This window comes from Bos taurus, chromosome 10, assembly GCF_002263795.3.
Source record: "Bos taurus isolate L1 Dominette 01449 registration number 42190680 breed Hereford chromosome 10, ARS-UCD2.0, whole genome shotgun sequence".
Classification (NCBI taxonomy): Eukaryota; Metazoa; Chordata; class Mammalia; order Artiodactyla; family Bovidae; genus Bos; species Bos taurus.
Window position 1 is genome coordinate 22,450,299 of NC_037337.1, and position 17,755 is coordinate 22,468,053.

At 40.5% G+C, this 17,755-nt stretch overlaps 1 protein-coding gene and 1 long non-coding RNA gene across 2 annotated transcripts in view; one reads left to right on the forward strand and one right to left on the reverse strand.

Annotated features, from left to right (window-relative positions):
• The window catches only part of LOC100336282 (T cell receptor alpha chain MC.7.G5), a gene marked incomplete in the record, with an annotated part of 1,089,855 nt that overhangs the window by 187,184 nt on the left and 884,916 nt on the right, over window positions 1-17,755 (reverse strand).
• LOC132346295 (uncharacterized) overlaps window positions 16,138-17,755 on the forward strand; it is a 36,959-nt gene continuing 35,341 nt past the window's right edge. Inside the window, exon 1 of the long non-coding RNA XR_009496084.1 lies at window positions 16,138-16,970. This is a non-coding gene — a long non-coding RNA (uncharacterized lncRNA). The remainder of the gene's footprint in view (window positions 16,971-17,755) is intronic.

Below are 17,755 nucleotides of genomic sequence, written 5' to 3' on the forward strand. Positions count from 1 at the left end.
GGCATTTTCTTTTTCTTTGCATTATTATAGGAAACACTCTTCTATGGGAAAAGTGAGGATCAGGCACAGGATTGTTGTATTCTGAAATTCACCTCTTCCTAGCAAGAGGCTGGGTCCTATTCTCAGAAGGGATTCTCAGAAGTGCTCAGGGGACAGGGATGGGGTGAGGGGATTGAGTTTACCATGGCATTGTCCAGTCCTGGGTGAGATCAGGCCTCCTGTTTGGAGATTCAGAACACTTGGAGAAAATTTATGGGATGCCAGGCCAAGAAAAATGAGGATTGGTCAAGGGCATCTTAGAGCTCTTAATCTGGCGACTGAGGACTTTGAACTTGCTTTATTTATCTCCACTCCCCACTCTAATATTGACGTAATCTTTGAAGGTTATAGACAAACTGTAGTATATTCAAAGGAGAATACTAAATCAACTGTAGTATATTCAAAGGTTGTTGAAAAGACCTCAAGCCACATACATGGACAAACAGCTGGAAAAATTTAGAGACTATAGACTGAGAAAGTAAGATCCTGTAGGTGTTTGTAGTCTGTGGATAGCCATCAGGGTACAGCGGGCTTATTCAAAGATAGTTGGATTTACATGTCCATTTTTATTTATTCTATTATTGAAATACATTGGTTTGATGAAATATATGAGCAAAATCTGGACTTACACATATATGTAGTACAAAAAGTTAGGTTAGTTACAATGTGAAATCAGAAATCATGTTAATGAACTTTCCTGTTCTTTCCCATTAAAGTCCATTGCTCTAGCTTGCATTTTGGAGGAAATTTTCATCCAAGCAGGGTTTTATATGATTATCCATTGGTCTTCTGGGAAATAATTGTTTCATCTGAGCCAGGCAACTTCCATATAACAAACTTTGAAAGAAAAGTGAAAGTGAAAGTCGCTCAGTTGTGTCCAACTCTTTGCAATCCCATGGATGGGGGCTCTTCCATCCATGGAATTCTCCAGGCCAGAATACTGGAGTAGGTAGCTATTCCCTTCTTCAGGGGATCTTCCCAACCCAGGGATCAAACTCAGGTCACCTGCATTTCAGGTGGATTCTTTACCATCTGAGCACCAGGGAAATCCAAGAATGCTGGAGTGGGTAGCCTATACCAAGCCAGGAATCTAAACAGGGTCTCCTGCATTGCAGATGGGTTCTTTACCAGCTGAGCTACCAGGGAAGTCCTAACAAACTTTATATGATATCAAAATATCACAGTAGTTAATGTGACCACCAGTATTTAAAAATCAGAATATTATTTAAAATTGGGGAACCATACAGCTCATGGTGGCAGATACAAGTTTTCCTGCTGCTGCTAAGTCGCTTCAGTCATGTCTGACTCTGTGTGACCCCATAGACGGCAGCCCACCAGGCTCCCCCGTCCCTGGGATTCTCCAGGAAGAACACTGGAGTGGGTTGCCATTTCCTTCTCCAATGCATGAAAGTGAAAAGTAAAAGTGAAGTCGCTCAGTTGTGTCCGACCCTCAGAGACCCCATGGACTGCCTTCTAGGCTCCTCTGTCCGTGGGATTTTCCAGGCAAGAGTACTGGAGTGGGGTGCCATTGCCTTCTCTGACAAGTTTCCCTAAAACCTATTTTTTGCCTAAAAGCTTAGATTTTTATCATCAGCAGCAATGATCCATTGCTTTTCTTGATGTGACAGGCCCAGTTCACTCATTTTCAAGAAAATGCCTGACAGCTACCCAAGTCTGAATACCCATAGGTTGTCAGACATTCTTTCAAAGTATGCACAAAATGGCTAGCTCAGTTCACAACTCAAACAATCGCACAAAGATTTTCCCTTGAGATAATATAGTAATTTGAAATGCAGCAGAAGTGCTGTATGTACACTTCCACTTTTGTCTCACAGAATGCTAAAAAGACATACACTCAAGGTTAGAGATTTCATAAAATTAATAGTTTCATTTGTTTTTCAAGGCTATGAATTGAACTGTGTCCTCTCCAAATTAATATGTTACTTATCCTTAAGCCTCATATCTCAGGATGTAATTGCATTTGGAGATATGACTGTTAAATAGATAATTTAGTTAAAAGAGGCCATTTGATTTGCATTAAAATGAACTCTATGCCAGTCTGACTAATGTCTTAAGAGAAGAGGAAATTTGTATACACAAAGAGAAGAGATACAGGGATAGGCATGTATGGAGAGAAGTCCATATAAGGGCACAGTGAGTCGATGACCAAATCCAAGCCAAGGAGGGAGGGCTCAAAGACATACCGGCTCTGTGGGAAACTTGATCTTGAATTTCTAGCCTCAGAACTGTGAGAAAATAAATTTCTGTTAAGTCTCCTAATCTGTAGTATTTTCTTATGGCAGCCCTAGCCAGCTAGTCTCATATTTTTTATGTGAAACTGGCTTTGTTTGCCCTGCAAATATATAGCAATGAAGAATACAATGACCACTAATACAGAATTGAGGCTACTGACTTAACTCACGCTAAGGAACCATCAGTTTTACTCACCAATGCTTTTGCAATATTAAGGCAAATGTCAACACTAGGATGAAGGCAAATATTGCTTTGATATTATTATGAAAATAATTCTGACCTCATGGACTCCCTGAAAAGATCTTTGGGCCCCTAGATGTCCATGGAGCTCTACTTTGAGAACTTTTTTCCTAATTTATGTAGTTTGTGTTGCCAAAGCTGAAATGGCAGCAGTCAATCCAAGTTTTCTCTGCTGTTTCACCACTCTTTTTTTAAAATTTTAAAAAATTTTTATTTTTTTCACATCAGGTTTATTTTATTTTATTTTATTTTTTTTGGATCAGAAAACAAAATTTTTTTTTTAAATTTTATTTTATTTTTAAACTTTACAATATTGTATTGGTTTTGCCAAATATCGAAATGAATCCGCCACAGGTATACATGTGTTCCCTATCCTGAACCCTCCTCCCTCCTCCCTCCCCATACCATCCCTCTGGGTCATCCCAGTGCACTAGCCCCAAGCATCCAGTATCGTGCATCGAACCTGGACTGGCGACTCGTTCCATATATGATATTATACGTATTTCAATGCCATTCTCCCAAATCATCCCACCCTCTCCCTCTCCCACAGAGTCCAAAAGACTGTTCTATATATCAGTGTTTCTTTTGCTGTCTCATATACATGGTTATTGTTACCATCTTTCTAAATTCCATATATATGCTTTAGTATACTGTATTGGTGTTTTTCTTTCTGGCTTACTTCACTCTGTATAATAGGCTCCAGTTTCATCCACCTCATTAGAACTGATTCAAATGTATTCTTTTTAATGGCTGAGTAATACTCCATTGTGTATATGTACCACAGCTTTCTTATCCATTCATCTGTTGATGGACATCTAGGTTGCTTCCATGTCCTGGCTATTATAAACAGTGCTGCAATGAACTCTTTACTTCTTTGCTTGCCGTTTATGGGGTCCCAAAGAGTTGGACACGACTGAAGCGACTTAGCAGCAGCTGCAGCAGCAGCAGGACAATTGTATCATATGCTTTGACTGACGGAAGAATAAGTGGTCAGAAGCCATTGTGTGCAGTGATTTTCCAATTCCTTAAAAAAGGTGAAATTGCCTTGAATACTTTGGTGGACTCTCTAGAGTCAAGGATCACGGATCTGCATGTCACCTGCCTGTGGTTTGTTCTCCTTGGTGGTACCCAGTGTCTCAGGTGCTGGATCCATGGTGATGGTGCTTTGGGGACAGTGGGAGGGCTCAGGGAAGGTCCAGAGTCTGATTACTTTATGTTCAGTACCCACACCATATTTCTACAGCAAAACTTTAAACTTTTCATTATTTAAAAACATTATTTAAAAATAATGTTTACTTGCTTAAGCATCAAGGAGTTAGGATTGTGACTTGAATTTTTGACAAAACCATAAATATAAGTAATAGACTGACTTGACTTTCATGGTTAAGGGATCAAGCAATGCACTTAGTAACTGGACAGGAAATACAAGGGGCCAAGGTTTTAAAGTGACATCCATATGAAGCCCCAAGATTAGATAAACCTGGTCAAGTTCCTCTCAGTTAAGGGGCTCCCAACACACTTTGGCTTTTGTCAAACCTTCTCCTACCTTCTCTGTGATGCCCGTTTTGCTGACGGAGTAGTGAGGTTGACAATCCACTGACTGGAGCCCTTGGTGCATCTGTAGAAATCTGGCACTGCCCCAATCCCACACAAGTGGATGACTGGATTCTAAGCTATAGTCATTATCTCAGATCTTGGAAGACAGTGATTTTAAGATACAGTATTTATGCCTATTTATTGAATAAGAATAATCCAAAATGTGCCACATCGTCACTAGGATTTTGTTATTTATATTACCTAAACATTCTGCAACAGATTCATTTTGTTGTAAAAATATGTCATAGGAACATACAGTTTTAATGTGTTTAAACACCTACAGATTCAGGGTTTCTTTGAGCAGAGCAATATTCTTTAAAAAGTATGCTAATTTTCAAGAAACATATTGTACTCCACTTTTTCACTGCTTGAAGTTGATGCAGACTTCTTGATCACTTAGAATGAAAACTTTAAAAACATTTTTTACAAAAATTTGATGGAGGGGGATGGAGGCTCAAGAGGGAGGGGATATATATATATAATTATGGCTGATTTGACTTGTGTGACAGAAACCAAAACTATATGGTAAAGCATCTATTTAATTAAAAAATTAAAAAAAATAAAGGCCAAAGAATGTGAACATAAAGAAAGAGAAGTGAACATAAAGAATCAGTATCTTTATAATCTCCACCTAGATTTAACAATCATTAATGACCATAAAAAAGGTTAAGCACCGAAGAATTGATGCTTTCAAATTGTGCTAGAGAAAACTATTGAGAGTCCCTTGGTCAGCAAGGAGATCAAACAAGTCAATCCTCAAGAAAATCAACCCTGAATATTCATTGGAAGGACTGAAGCTGAAGCTTCAATACTTTGGCCACCTGATGCAAAGAGCTGACTCACTGGAATAAAACCCTGATGCTGGGAAAGATTGAGAGTGGGAGAAGAAGTTGATAGAGGATGAGGTGCCTGGATGGCATCATTGACTCAATAGACATGAGTTTGAGCAAACTCTGGGAGATAGTGAAGGGCAGGGAAGCCCAGAGTGCTACAGTCCATGGGGCTGCAAAGAGTTGGACACGATTTAGTGACTGAACGACAACAAATTTTCATCATTTTTGCTGTTTCTTTTGGTTAAATATTTAAAAATAAATTACAAGTAGCATGACAATTTACTTCTAAGCATTTTAGCATGTAGTGTTTAAATAGAAGAATATTATTCTATGTATCTATAATACCACTTTCCACTTAAAGTCAACAATTCCTTAAAACCATTTGTTGATAATAGCCAGTCTTTTTTTAAATTAATTTATTTTAATTGGATGCTAATTACTTTACAATATTGTAGTGGTTTTTGCCATACATTGACATGAATCAGCCATGGGTGTACATGTGTTCCCCATCCTGAACCCCGCCTCCCACCTCATTCCCCATTCCATCCCATCCATCTGGGTCATCCCAGTGTACCAGCCCTGAGCACCCTGTCTCATGCATCAAACCTGGACTGGTGATCTGTTTCACATAATATACATGTTTCAATGCTATTCTCTCAAATCATCCCACCCTCGCCTTCTCCCATAGAGTCCAAAAGACTGTTCTATACATCTGTGTCTCTTTTGAACAACCAGTCTTTTTAAAATTTCTCTACTTCTTTCCAAATACCTTTTACAGAGGTTTTTAAAAACAAGAATACAATCAAATACTATGCACTCAATGACATTGCTAAATCCTAGAAGTTTCTTTAATCTGTAATAGTTCTTCTACTGCTTTCCCTCCACTGTACTGTGTTTTCTTTCATTACATTGATTATTGAAGGAGCTGGACCTATCGTCCTGTAGAATGTCTCACCTTCTGGATTTGTCTAGTTGTTTCTTTGAGTAATCCTTTAATTGTTATTCTAGCTCCTTTGTCTCCTGCTAGAACTAAAGCTTGGATTGTTGTTGTTTAGTTGCTAAACTGTATCCAACTCTTTGTGACTCCATGGACTGTAGCCCACCAGGCGCCTCTGTCCATGGGATTTCCCAGGCAAGAATACTGGAGTGGGTTGCCATTTCCTTCTCCAGGAGATCCTCCCAACCCAGGGATTGAACCTGCATCTTCTGCATTGGCAGATAGATTTTTTTTACTAGTGGGCCACCTGGGAAGCCAAAGGTTGCAGTAGGCTTCATTTATTTGTTTATTTTTGTTGGGAATACTGTGTATGAGAAGTTGTATCCTGTGTATGACATCAATCACGTCAGTATAGACATAATGACTTGATGAGGCTAAGATCCATCACTAGAATAAAGTTAGGTGAGAAAAACCTATCTTTTGTAAAGTTTTGTATTCCTATTGCAATCAGCAAGGTATCTATATTTTTGCAATGTTTTAAAACTTTATTTTGACTTAGAGCATTTTTTTCTGTATGATTTTTCTTATGTGAAACCCAAATAGTCACATTTTGTCTTCCTGTAAATGTAAATGCCTCCAGTCTGCTATGACGTGCTTGCGAGCTAAGTCGTGTCCAACTCTGTGCGACCCTGTGGACTGTAGCCCGCCAAGCTCCTCTGTCCATGGGATTTTCCAGGCAAGAATACTGGAGTGGGGTGCTGTTTCCTCCTCCAGGGGATCTTCCTGACCCAGAGATTGAACCCAAGTCTCTTATGTCTACCTGCATTGGCAGGTGAGTTCTTTACCACTAGGGCCACATGGGAAGCCCTCAGTCTGCTGTACCAGAAATGAATGCTATAAGCTCATCACTAGGTGCTGGAAAATTAACCGCTAAAAGAATCTGCTTTTTAAAAAATATATAACCCAGGGAAGACATGCTCTGTTTCTGCTCTAAAAATGAGAATTTCATCAAAAGTGTTGTATTTGTGAATTGTTTATATTCCTTGAAGTGGGCTCTTCTGATTTTATTTTATTGAGCTGATGTCTTCTATCCTTTTAAGCTGGTGGTCCCCAACCTTTTTGGTACCAGGGACCAGTTTCATGGAAGACAGTTTTTCCACAGACCAGGGGTGGGTTGGAGGATGGTTTCAGGATGATTCAAATGCAGTACGTTTATTATGCCATGGCTGAGCTGACAGGAGGCAAAGCTCAGTCAGTTATGCAAGTGCTGGGGAGCAGCTGTAAATACAGATGAAGCTTCACTCACTCCCCTGCTTCTCACCTTCTGCTGTGTGGCCCATTGTTTAACGGGCCTCGGACTGGTACTGCTCTGTAGCCTGAAGTTTGGGAACCCTTGCTTTAAGCCGCCTGTCCAGCTATTTTGGACAATCTAGGTAGAAGCCTAGGTACAGTTTTCGTCCTGTATTGGTTGCTTTTTCTCCTGTGGACTTGAAAAGAGCAATTGTAACTGATGTGCTAACTGGTGATTGTAACCCCAAGACGAAAGGATGATCCTTGGGCTCTAGGATCAAACACACGCAAGATCAGGAGAAGAGTGAAGGGGAGTCCAAGACTGGTCAGCTCTCAGGCCTGTGGGATTCACACTGTTTGAGCCTCTGATTGAACAGATATTTTTCTGAGTTCCTAGGAAATATCTTTCAAAAACATGTAGTGTAAGTGGGTGGGGACTGTTGGTGCCTTTGCTCTGGGATGAGGAGAGAGCTTAGTGGCATTAGGTCGGAGAGAAGACTTCTGACTCTGAAATAACATTCCCAGTCGGGGTAGGTCTTGTGAATCTTCAAGGACCTTCTCAATGTCTCTCCAGGAGCTCTTCCCAGCTAACTCTACCCAATGAATATTTCCTTGCCACCACCTGTTTACTTACTTTGTGATAACTCCGGTTTTACTGGTAAAGGATCTGTTCTTTTCGTGACATCACTGGGTCATTTGTCCAGTGGTACCTAGTAATGGCCTTCTTGCCATTTCTACTCTCTCATTTGACATTTTCTTTTTTTTTTTTTTTATCAGAACAAGGTATGAACTGTTAGTATTTGGGGATTCAGTGTCTGAATTTCACCTTATGGATATGCTTGTATGTATGGAATTTATAAATACAGTATTTTAAAAAATGGTCTGTATATGATGGAATTCAGTTGATAACAAGCACTTTCCAAGCACTTGTTTTATATCAGGCATTGAGTTGTTTAAAGGAGTAATTATTTATTTTTCAAAACTTTTCATTTTGTATTGGGGTATAGCTGATTAGGGACTTCCTGCGTAGGTCAGCTGGTAAAGAACTCACCTGCAATGCAGGAGACTCTGGTTCAATTCCTGGATTGGGAAGTTCCCCTGGAGAAGAGATAGGCTACCTACTCCAGTATCCTTGGGCTTTCTTGGTGGCTTAGACAGTAAAGAATCTGCCTGCAATGCAGGAGACCTGGGTTTGATCTGATCCCTGGGTTGGGAAGATCCCCTGGAGGAGGGCATGGCAACCCACTCAAGTATTCTTGCCTGGAGAATCCCCATGGACAGAGGAGCCTGGCTGGCTATAGTCCTTGGGGTTGAAAAGAGTCGAATACAACTGAGTGACTAAGCACAGCAGAGCACAGCAGAGCACAGCAGAGTTAATTGGCACATAGCCAATTAACAATGTTGTGATAGTTTCAGGTGAACAGCAAAGAGACTCAGCCATACATATATATGTATCCATTCTCTCCCAAGCCACTCTTCCATCCAGGTTGCCACATAGGAGTAATTATTTAAATTAGACAGAAGTGAGTTCAACTTCTTACCCTATCATATATGAATATGTGACCCACCACACGGTCTTCCCATTGTTAGTTCCATCTAGTTCTTCTATGATATTTTCTTTTAATTTGCCAATTAATTTTAATTTGTATTTAATGAATGTTGTTCAGTTCAGTTTAGTTCAGTCGCTTAGTCGTGTCCGACTCTTTGCGACCCCATGAATCGCAGCACGCCAGGCCTCCCTGTCCATCACCAACTCCCGGAGTTCACCCATACTCACGTCCATCGAGTTAGTGATGCCATCCAGCCATCTCATCCTCTGTTGTCCCCTTCTCCTCCTGCCCCCAATCCCTCCCAGCATCAGAGTCTTTGCCAATGAGTCAACTCTTCACATGAGGTGGCCAAAGTATTGGAGTTTCAGCCTTAGCATCATTCCTTCCAAAGAAATCCCAAGGCTGATCTCCTTCAGAATGGATGGGTTGGATCTCCTTGCAGTCCAAGGGACTCTCAAGAGTCTTCTCCAACATCACAGTTCAAAAGCATCAATTCTTTGGCGCTCAGCTTTCTTCACAGTCCAACTCTCACATCCATACATGACCACAGGAAAAACCATAGCCTTGAGTAGACGGACCTTTGTTGGCAAAGTAATGTCTCAGCTTTTTAATATGCTATCTAGGTTGGTCATAACTTTCCTTCCAAGGAGTAAGCGTCTTTTAATTTCATGGCTGCAATCACCATCTGCAGTGATTTGGGAGCCCAGAAAAATAAAGTCTGCCACTGTTTCCACTGTTTCCCCATCTATTTCCCATGAAGTGATGGGACCAGATGCCATGATCTTCGTTTTCTGAATGTTGAGCTTTAAGCCAATTTTTTCACTCTCCTCTTTCACTTTCATCAAGAGGCTTTTGAGTTCCTCTTCACTTTCTGCCCTAAGGATGGTGTCATCTGCATATCTGAGGTTATTGATATTTCTTCCGGGAATCTTGATTCCATCTTGTGCTTCTTCCAGCCCAGAGTTTCTCATGATGTACTCTGCATAGAAGTTAAATAAGTTGTTAGTGTATTTGATAAATGTTGTTAAAATGTGGTGGGATTACTTATAACTGATTACTTCGTGGTAGTCATTCATATTTGAAACTATTGCAGTAGATGCGTGTGTATGTATGTACTCAGTTGTGTCTGACTCTTTGTGACCCTATGGACTGTAGCCCACCAGACTCCTCTGTCTGTGGAATTTTCCAGGCAAGAATACTGGAGCAGGTTGCCCATTCCTACTCCAGGGGATCTTCCCTACCCAGGGATTGAACCTGCATCTTCTGCATGGGCAGGCAGATTCTTTACCACTGATCCATCTGGGAAGCCCTGTAGCGAAAGATAATATGGACTAAATCCCTAAAGAAAGGAGTCAAGGGGCAAGTGGGCAGCAAACTCATACATTATTTCCCCATGAGATTCAGAGGACTCCTCCCAATTCTGAGACATACACAGTAGATCATAGCATGGATTTTGAACAAAGGCTTAATACACTTAAACCTCTGTGGTACGCTGTCACAGTGAAACACAGTAGTACAATAACCTTCCTCTTCTGCTTTTTTTCTTCCTTGGCACTTTGCCATCACCACCCTCTGCCATCTAGATTGTCTCAGCTATCTCGTCTTGCCAGTGCTGTTATTGTGGTTAAAGGCAGTGGAACTCAGAGGCACAACATTACTACAATTACACAAGTCAATAAGATCTTAAAAGATAAATGGGCAAAGGATAAATGAAAAAACTTACTCATTGGTTAAATCAGTCACTTAGAAAAGTGTTTTAATCCTCTAGTAATAAAAAATGTAAATAAAGAAATAATAAACTAGTTTTGGGGCAGATGTTTAAGTAATACTTTTGTTAGAAAATGTGATGTTTCCTATACTGGCAAGATATTGGTAGCAATTTATATTGCTTTATTTTTATTGCAAGCCAATTAGGCAATATCAAGAGGGTGAAATATTCATACTTGCTTGAGTAAATATTTCCATTTGGGGGAATTTACAGTGAGAAAACACTATATGTGTTTGAATATGAGGTGAAGCTTATAATCCTCAGAGAAGAGACGGCTCCCTTATATTTGATTCCTTACAAAAGTACAGAAAACAACATTACAATACTTTTATGTAATTCTTTGATTTTGCACAGTTAAGTCTAGCTTAGTGAAGGCACATCCACCTCTAATGATGTTAATGAATGCTAGTTCACAGATACCTCTGGAAGTCGGCTGATGAGCTTAGTGAAAAAGATGACTAATAAGTTTAACAACCACTTAGTCACTATTCTTAGTAACTATTCTTGGGAGTAAGGCTTTGAAATTACAAGTATTCAAATTGCTTAAACAAATCTTAGCAAGTAATTTTTGTGGAAATTATGAATATTCACTTATAGGAGACATGACAATGAACATTTTGTGAATAGACATTGTGGTTCAAAATATTTTAGCTTCATATATGGATTACTAATGTGCTATAATTCAATCAAGTGAGTTTGATATGCTCTCAAGAAATGTTTGAATATTTAAAAATGCAGCTCTACTAGTGATAAATACTTTGCTTTGAGATGATTGAGAGGAATTGAAAAAAATTCTGTGAACTATGAGAAAAAACAAAAACAAGTATATCAAAATTAATATATTGATGCTATTTTATATGAAATGTGATTTTAAATATGCATGTGTAACAAAATAATACATTAAAGATTTAAAGAAACATTTGACAATTTATCTATCCTTCTTAGGGTTTATATAATCAAGTTGGCTAAGAACCTTTATTTTGAATCCTTTATTTGAGAGAAAGTGTGACTTACATATATACAAACTTCATATATGTATATATATATATATATGAAATTTTGCTCACATACAATAGGATAATTTTAAATAATGAAAAGTTATATACAGATGTGTTCATTACAGCAATTTTTATAATAGAAATGTAGAAGCTGCCTAAATTCTCCATTGTAACAGTACTGATTATACCATACCTTATTCTTGGATACAATATTAATGTAGCTTATTAAAAATACTGTTAATAAAAAGTACCTAATAAAGTAGAGAATTGATTTCATAATGTTGTGAAAGTTGCTCAGTCATGTCTGACTCTTTGTGACCCCATGGACTATACAGTCCCTGGACTTCTCCAGGCCAGAATACTGGAGTGGGTAGCCTTTCCCTTCTCCAGGGGATTGAACCCAGGTTTCCTGCATTGTGGGACAGATTCTTTACAAGCTGAGCCACAAGGGAAGCCCAAGAATACTGGACTGCGTAGCCCATCCCTTCTCCGGAGGATCTACCGAACCAGGAATTGAACTGGGGTCTCCTGAATTGCAGGCAGATTCTTTACCAACTGAGCTATCAGGAAGCCTTCATAATGTTGAAATAGATACAAATATGTATATGGGATATAATTACATATACAGAGTGTGTAATAAATTATACATTGAGAAAGAAAGTGGGAAAGGATATACCAAAATAGCAACTGTCTTTCCTTTTTGGTGACAGTCCTGATTGTCTTTCAGCATAGATGCTATAATGAATTCTCCAGAGGAAAAGAACTCAGGTCATTGAGTTCTAGCACTCAACGATGAGGACAAACTTTCTAGTGTATTCATCCCCCCGAACTTACTCTCTCACAAGTATATTTGCTTCACTGTCAAATGGCTGTCAACTGTAAAAAGAAATTCCTGGTATTGAATTTGAATTTTTTTTTTTCATATCTATATCTACATCTAGATCTATATCTGGAAATCTCTGTCTCCATCTATCTATCATCTTCATATTTCCCTTTTTGGTCCCAGTTCCTCCCTCTGCTGCAGACAGGTTAATGTTCTCTATCTTACTAGACACAGGGAAAGAACTACCCACTCTGGGAGACTCCAGACTCTCCTTCTTGTCTGATCCACACTGAGCCTCCAAACAAAGGGAGAATGTGCTTCTATCTTTCATTCAAGGCAGGGTCCTAAAGCTTTGAAAATTCTGCCATGGTTGCTTTAGTCTTAGCTCATGGCGACTTCCTTGGTGGCTCAGATGGTAAAGTGTCTGTCTACAATGCGAGAGACCTGGGTTCGATCCCTGGGTTGGGAAGATTCCCTGGAGAAGGAAATGGCAACCCACTCCAGTACTCTTGCCTTGAAAATCCCATGGAGGAGCTTGGTGCAGGCTATTGTCCATGGGGTCGCAAAGAGTCGGGCACTACTGAACGACTTCACTATTGTCTCTATTAAATACAACATTCCCTCCCTCTCACCCCAGCCTTAGAAAACCTAAAGCCTCCATCAGTTTCCATTGTCCACTAAATTACTATTACCTGATTTCAGGTCATTTTTTGATACCAGGTTTTGATGGAAACAGAATAAAAGCATATGAGGGATGCGATAGTGAGGAGGACCCAAGGAAAGGGCCCAGCAAGACGTGGATGAGGAGCCATAGATGATCTACTTTATAGTTTGCAAAGGGCTGGCAGCCTCCCTTAGCTACTGCCGAGACTTTGGATCATTCCAGCTATAGCTAAGCACTTCTTTTGGTGAAGTCTGCAAGATTCAAGGATTGTGTACTCCTTGAAAGCACATATTATCTCTCAGAGATGTTAAGAAAATACACATCCTAATACTGATGTTTTTATTTTCTAGGAAGTATTGGGTCACAATCAATTCTAGTGATAAACACTCTGCGTCTTTACAAATAAATACTCAGTGTTTTCCCTGGAACTAATGTCTTTGTTCTTTCCTTGTACTTTGTACCCATGCTTCCTATTTTCCTTTGTTTTACCAAGTAGGCAGTGGACAGAAGGGACCATTTTGTTGGGTCACAAAGGTAGCAAAAGAAATATACAGACTTAGGAAAAGTCAAGATACAATCTCTTACAGATAGTTGAAGTACAAGGACATCCTTGCAAAGCCTGGCACAAATAACAATAACTTTCTCATGAGCAGACTCCCCAGCCCCATTGTCCTACATGTGGAGAAAAGGAAGGTCCTGCTGCTCACAGCTCTGAAAGTCTGTCCTGTGTGTGATCACCACGTGGATTCAGAGAGTGAGCTGGACAAGGTCAGTGATTTAAGAAGGCATTCTGTCCAAGTCTTATATAGATTGGCAGGCATGCCTAAAGTACATGTAAAGTTGTGATACTTGTGATACCTGTTTTCCAATAATTCCCTGAACTCCCAGCCTCTTAAACTTAGCCATCACTCAGGTTCCTCAATTCCCAACAGGCAGCATTAAATCTTTGAAGATGCAAAGGAGTGAGTCTCCCAGGTGCTCTCTTTGGGCAGGTGTCAGATGGGATCAGAAGTATGGGAATTTCTGAGAAGCAGATTCTCATGCCCTGCCCTGGGGGATGCTTCCTGGGTAGTTGGTGGTTGTGCCCCACATCTGTTATAAACTGGCTGAAAGCCAGCAGCTTTTGTTTTCTGAATAGGAAAGTAACTCAAATGTGGGGTGTCAAGGGGTGCAAGAACCACAGGATGTGGATATTCTGGGTCTCTGGTACCTCATAAGGAAGTCACATCTGTTGTAATAAGCAGGTGGTGAGAAACCTGAGTCAGCAGTGGACTTGAGCAGTTTCCCAACACCCGGCTCCCATCCATCCCACCACTTTCCACCTCTCTCTTAGAACATAGGCTTTCCCTGGTTTATTGAACAATCTGTGTAGTCAGGTGTGACTTCTGGGATCAGTGTGATGGCATCAACTATGCTGAATAAGGAGATCCTCCTTCAGATGTGGTGGAGACCAGATGGCTTGGGGTGTGGAAGCCAAAAGGCAATGGCAGAAACATCCTAATCCCTTGTCGCAAAACTTCTGTTAGAGAGAATTTTCTCCTGAAACTAGAAATTAGTAAATCTTGGTGCAAAATTATCCTCCCTCCATACACTCAATCTGCACTGACAGTTGAGTTAATTAGCATATGTTGGATGGAGTCTCAATTTTCATCATAGAATTCTGTGTATGCAGAAACTATGTACAGGAAGTGGGAGAAATATATCCAAATGTAAAAACAAGGTGGGTAGAAACTTGCTTTATATGTAGCCCTTGGAGTCTGTACTGAAGAGATGGGAAGATTTTACTCTGGAGTCAGTTTCACTTCTTTCACTTTGAGTCTGAAGACTAACAAAGACTGTTGACTTGGTCTAGGTTATTTTTGTGTAAACCAGATCTGTCATAAATACATGGTAGAATGAGGTGTGGTATCAGAGAACACAAGTAGAGCAGAGAGTTGGAGTTTTGAAGGTGACAACTCTTCTTTCTTTCTTCCATTGAAGGTGTATAATCTGGACAGCTCCCATCATAGTCCACAGAACTGGTGCATCCCAACCTTTGTCCTGGAGCTTCGTAACCCAAACCTCAGGTAGAATTTAAGATTCAGCACTGCAACTTTAAAACAGTGGTATGTGTAGAGCCCAACCTTCTTCCCTTGTGCTTCCTGTTTGGCTTCCCCTGGGCTTCCTTGGGCTTCCCTTGTGGCTCAGCTGGTAAAGAATCCACCTGCAATGCGGGAGACCTGGGTTCTATCCCTGGGTTGGGAAGATCCCCTGGAGAAGAGAAAGGCTACCCACTCCAGTGTTCTGGCCTAGAGAATTCCATGGACAGTCCATGGGATCCCAAAGAGTCAGACATGACTGAGCGACTTTCACTCACTTCACATCCTTCTTCCAATAGCAAATTACAGTGATGAAGTAGGTGGACCTGGATTTAGGTAGAAACTTCCAATCTTTCTGAATCAGACTATTTCTTTAATAGTCACAGTATCAGTGGAATTCAAGCTTGATCCCCAAAAGATATGCTTTACACGTCTTCTCCCTTCAGAACATGCAAAATGCTGCTCTGGAAACAGATCTCTGAGAAAATGCCCATCAGTGGCACAAGGTGGTGCTGTCTAGACTTGGAGGGGTAGGGGTAGGATTGAGATGCAAAAAACCAGAGTAGGAAGGGACCATGTTGCATCGCTTCCCTGTTGAGATGTAAACGATCTGGGAACCATCATTGCTGGAAGGTGTAAAGCTCAGGATGAAGGAGACTGGGAGGATTTCAAAGAGGAAAGTTTGAATTTATCAAGTGGAAGCCCAATGGTCAATATTAGGGAAAGATATTGAGAAGTAAATGCCACAGAAGACACTGCGAGAAATTGACCATGAACAAATGACATGGAGGGGATGTTTATGGTGACTATTTGTCCAGAGATTTCCAAGCTTGAGCTCCTTGCTCCTGGAAGGTGCCCGGGATAACAGAAGAATGGAAGAGGAAGTCCCTCCATAGAGGTGTGTGACAAAAATTAATAATTTCACTTGTATGTTGACCTTATAATGGAAATACAAAAGCACAGGACAGCCTTTTGGCTGTTGGCTTCAGAAAAGAAATACTAGAAAATAAAAATAAGCCAGAATATTTATAGAAAAAGAGGAAATTCCGTGCTTATCGAATGGTCAGATTTTATATAGTTTGGAACTTGCTATTTTCCATCAGAAAGTTGATAACAACATTTCAGTGAACTTGGATCTGGATGCCTCATGTGGAATAAAAGTGGCAGCTGCTCTTTTGTGTGAGTTCAATAGGGAGACACAGGGGACGACTGGTCTGATCCCTGATTCTGCTGTTTAGCAGGGCTTCTGGCTCAGAAACACATTGAAATGTCTTGCGTTCTTCAGGTCTTTTGTTTTCAAATGCTGTTCAGGGCTGTTATTACACCTGAAGATATTACTTTTCTCACCTTGTGTACGTATGATGTCAGACACCCTGTACTGACACAGATGACTAATTTACAAGCATTACCTAAGTCTAATTAATATCAGTACCTGAAGTAGTTTATAAAGATTGGATTCTGAGGCTATAATTTAGGAATATAGACTTTCGGTCTTTTTCTTACTGGCTCCCAATATAACCAGATAATTCTCTGTCTGGTTTCTTGAGGGCCAAGTTATTTTTTTGCAGAACCATTCTTAGCCATTCTTTAACCATTTTTAAAACCTAGGGGAGTGTAAGACTACAGAGAAGCCACAGCCCAAAGCCCAGGCTGCTGACTTGAGCACAGATGGGAGAATGTTAACGGCCAAGAAATATGAGGTCTTTGGCTCTTTTCCCAGAACTGCCAGGCTAAGACCTTGGCAGAGACCCAACAGGAAACTGAACTCCATTTGCATATCCTTTTATACATGGGAGATTAAAAGCTTCAACCTTGAGTGATCACAGTTTTTGAAAAATCCCGATGAGGCATTAAAGAGGAGGAGGAGTGTCCCAAGGGAGGTGAGCTGGAGGCAAAGTAAGGTAGGTCTGAGGTTAGCACTGACTTTCAATCCCCTTTGATTAACCATGAGTGTATTTTGTTTAGTTCTTTTTCTGATTTTATCCTTATCGAATCACATAAAGGAATCAGCCAGGCAGGAATCTGGGCATCACAATCTTGGGAATCTATGAAATGTGATTCCCTTTGTCCCACAGCTGCTTCCTTCTCTTTCTTGTTGGACTGAGACCCACAGCTTGTTAGTGCTGAAGCAGGCATGTTGTTGTTTGGTCGCGAAGTCGTGTCTGACTCTTTGTGACCCTTTGTACTGCAGCCTGCCAGGCTCCTTTGTCCATGGAATTCTCCAGGCAAGAATACTGGAGTGGGTAGCTATTTTTACTCCGGGGAATCTTCCCAACCTAGGGATCGAACTCGAGTCTCCTGCACTGGCAGGTGGATTCTTTACCTCTGAGCCACCAGGGAAACCCTAAGGAAGCGTAGCGATCAGCTAATATAACCTATTGTACAGATGACAATCTGAGGCTCAAAGAGTTTGAGTGACTTATGTCAAGTCACAGAATAAGAAGTGAAGTTCTGACTCCCCCTCTCCCATACTTTTGTCAACAGGCTGCCAGTTCCTCTTAGCAGGTGGAAGTTTCCTCAGATCTCAGCTTCTTTCCCTCAAGGGATTTGGCACAGATAATACCCTTCACTGTCTTCTACCAACAGAACAAGCATTTCTGGCAAAACAGTAGCTCTGATTCCCTGACTTTTCTTCCTAATTCGCCTGCATAAGCTCTCTAGTTTTTTTTTTTTTTTTTAAATGGAC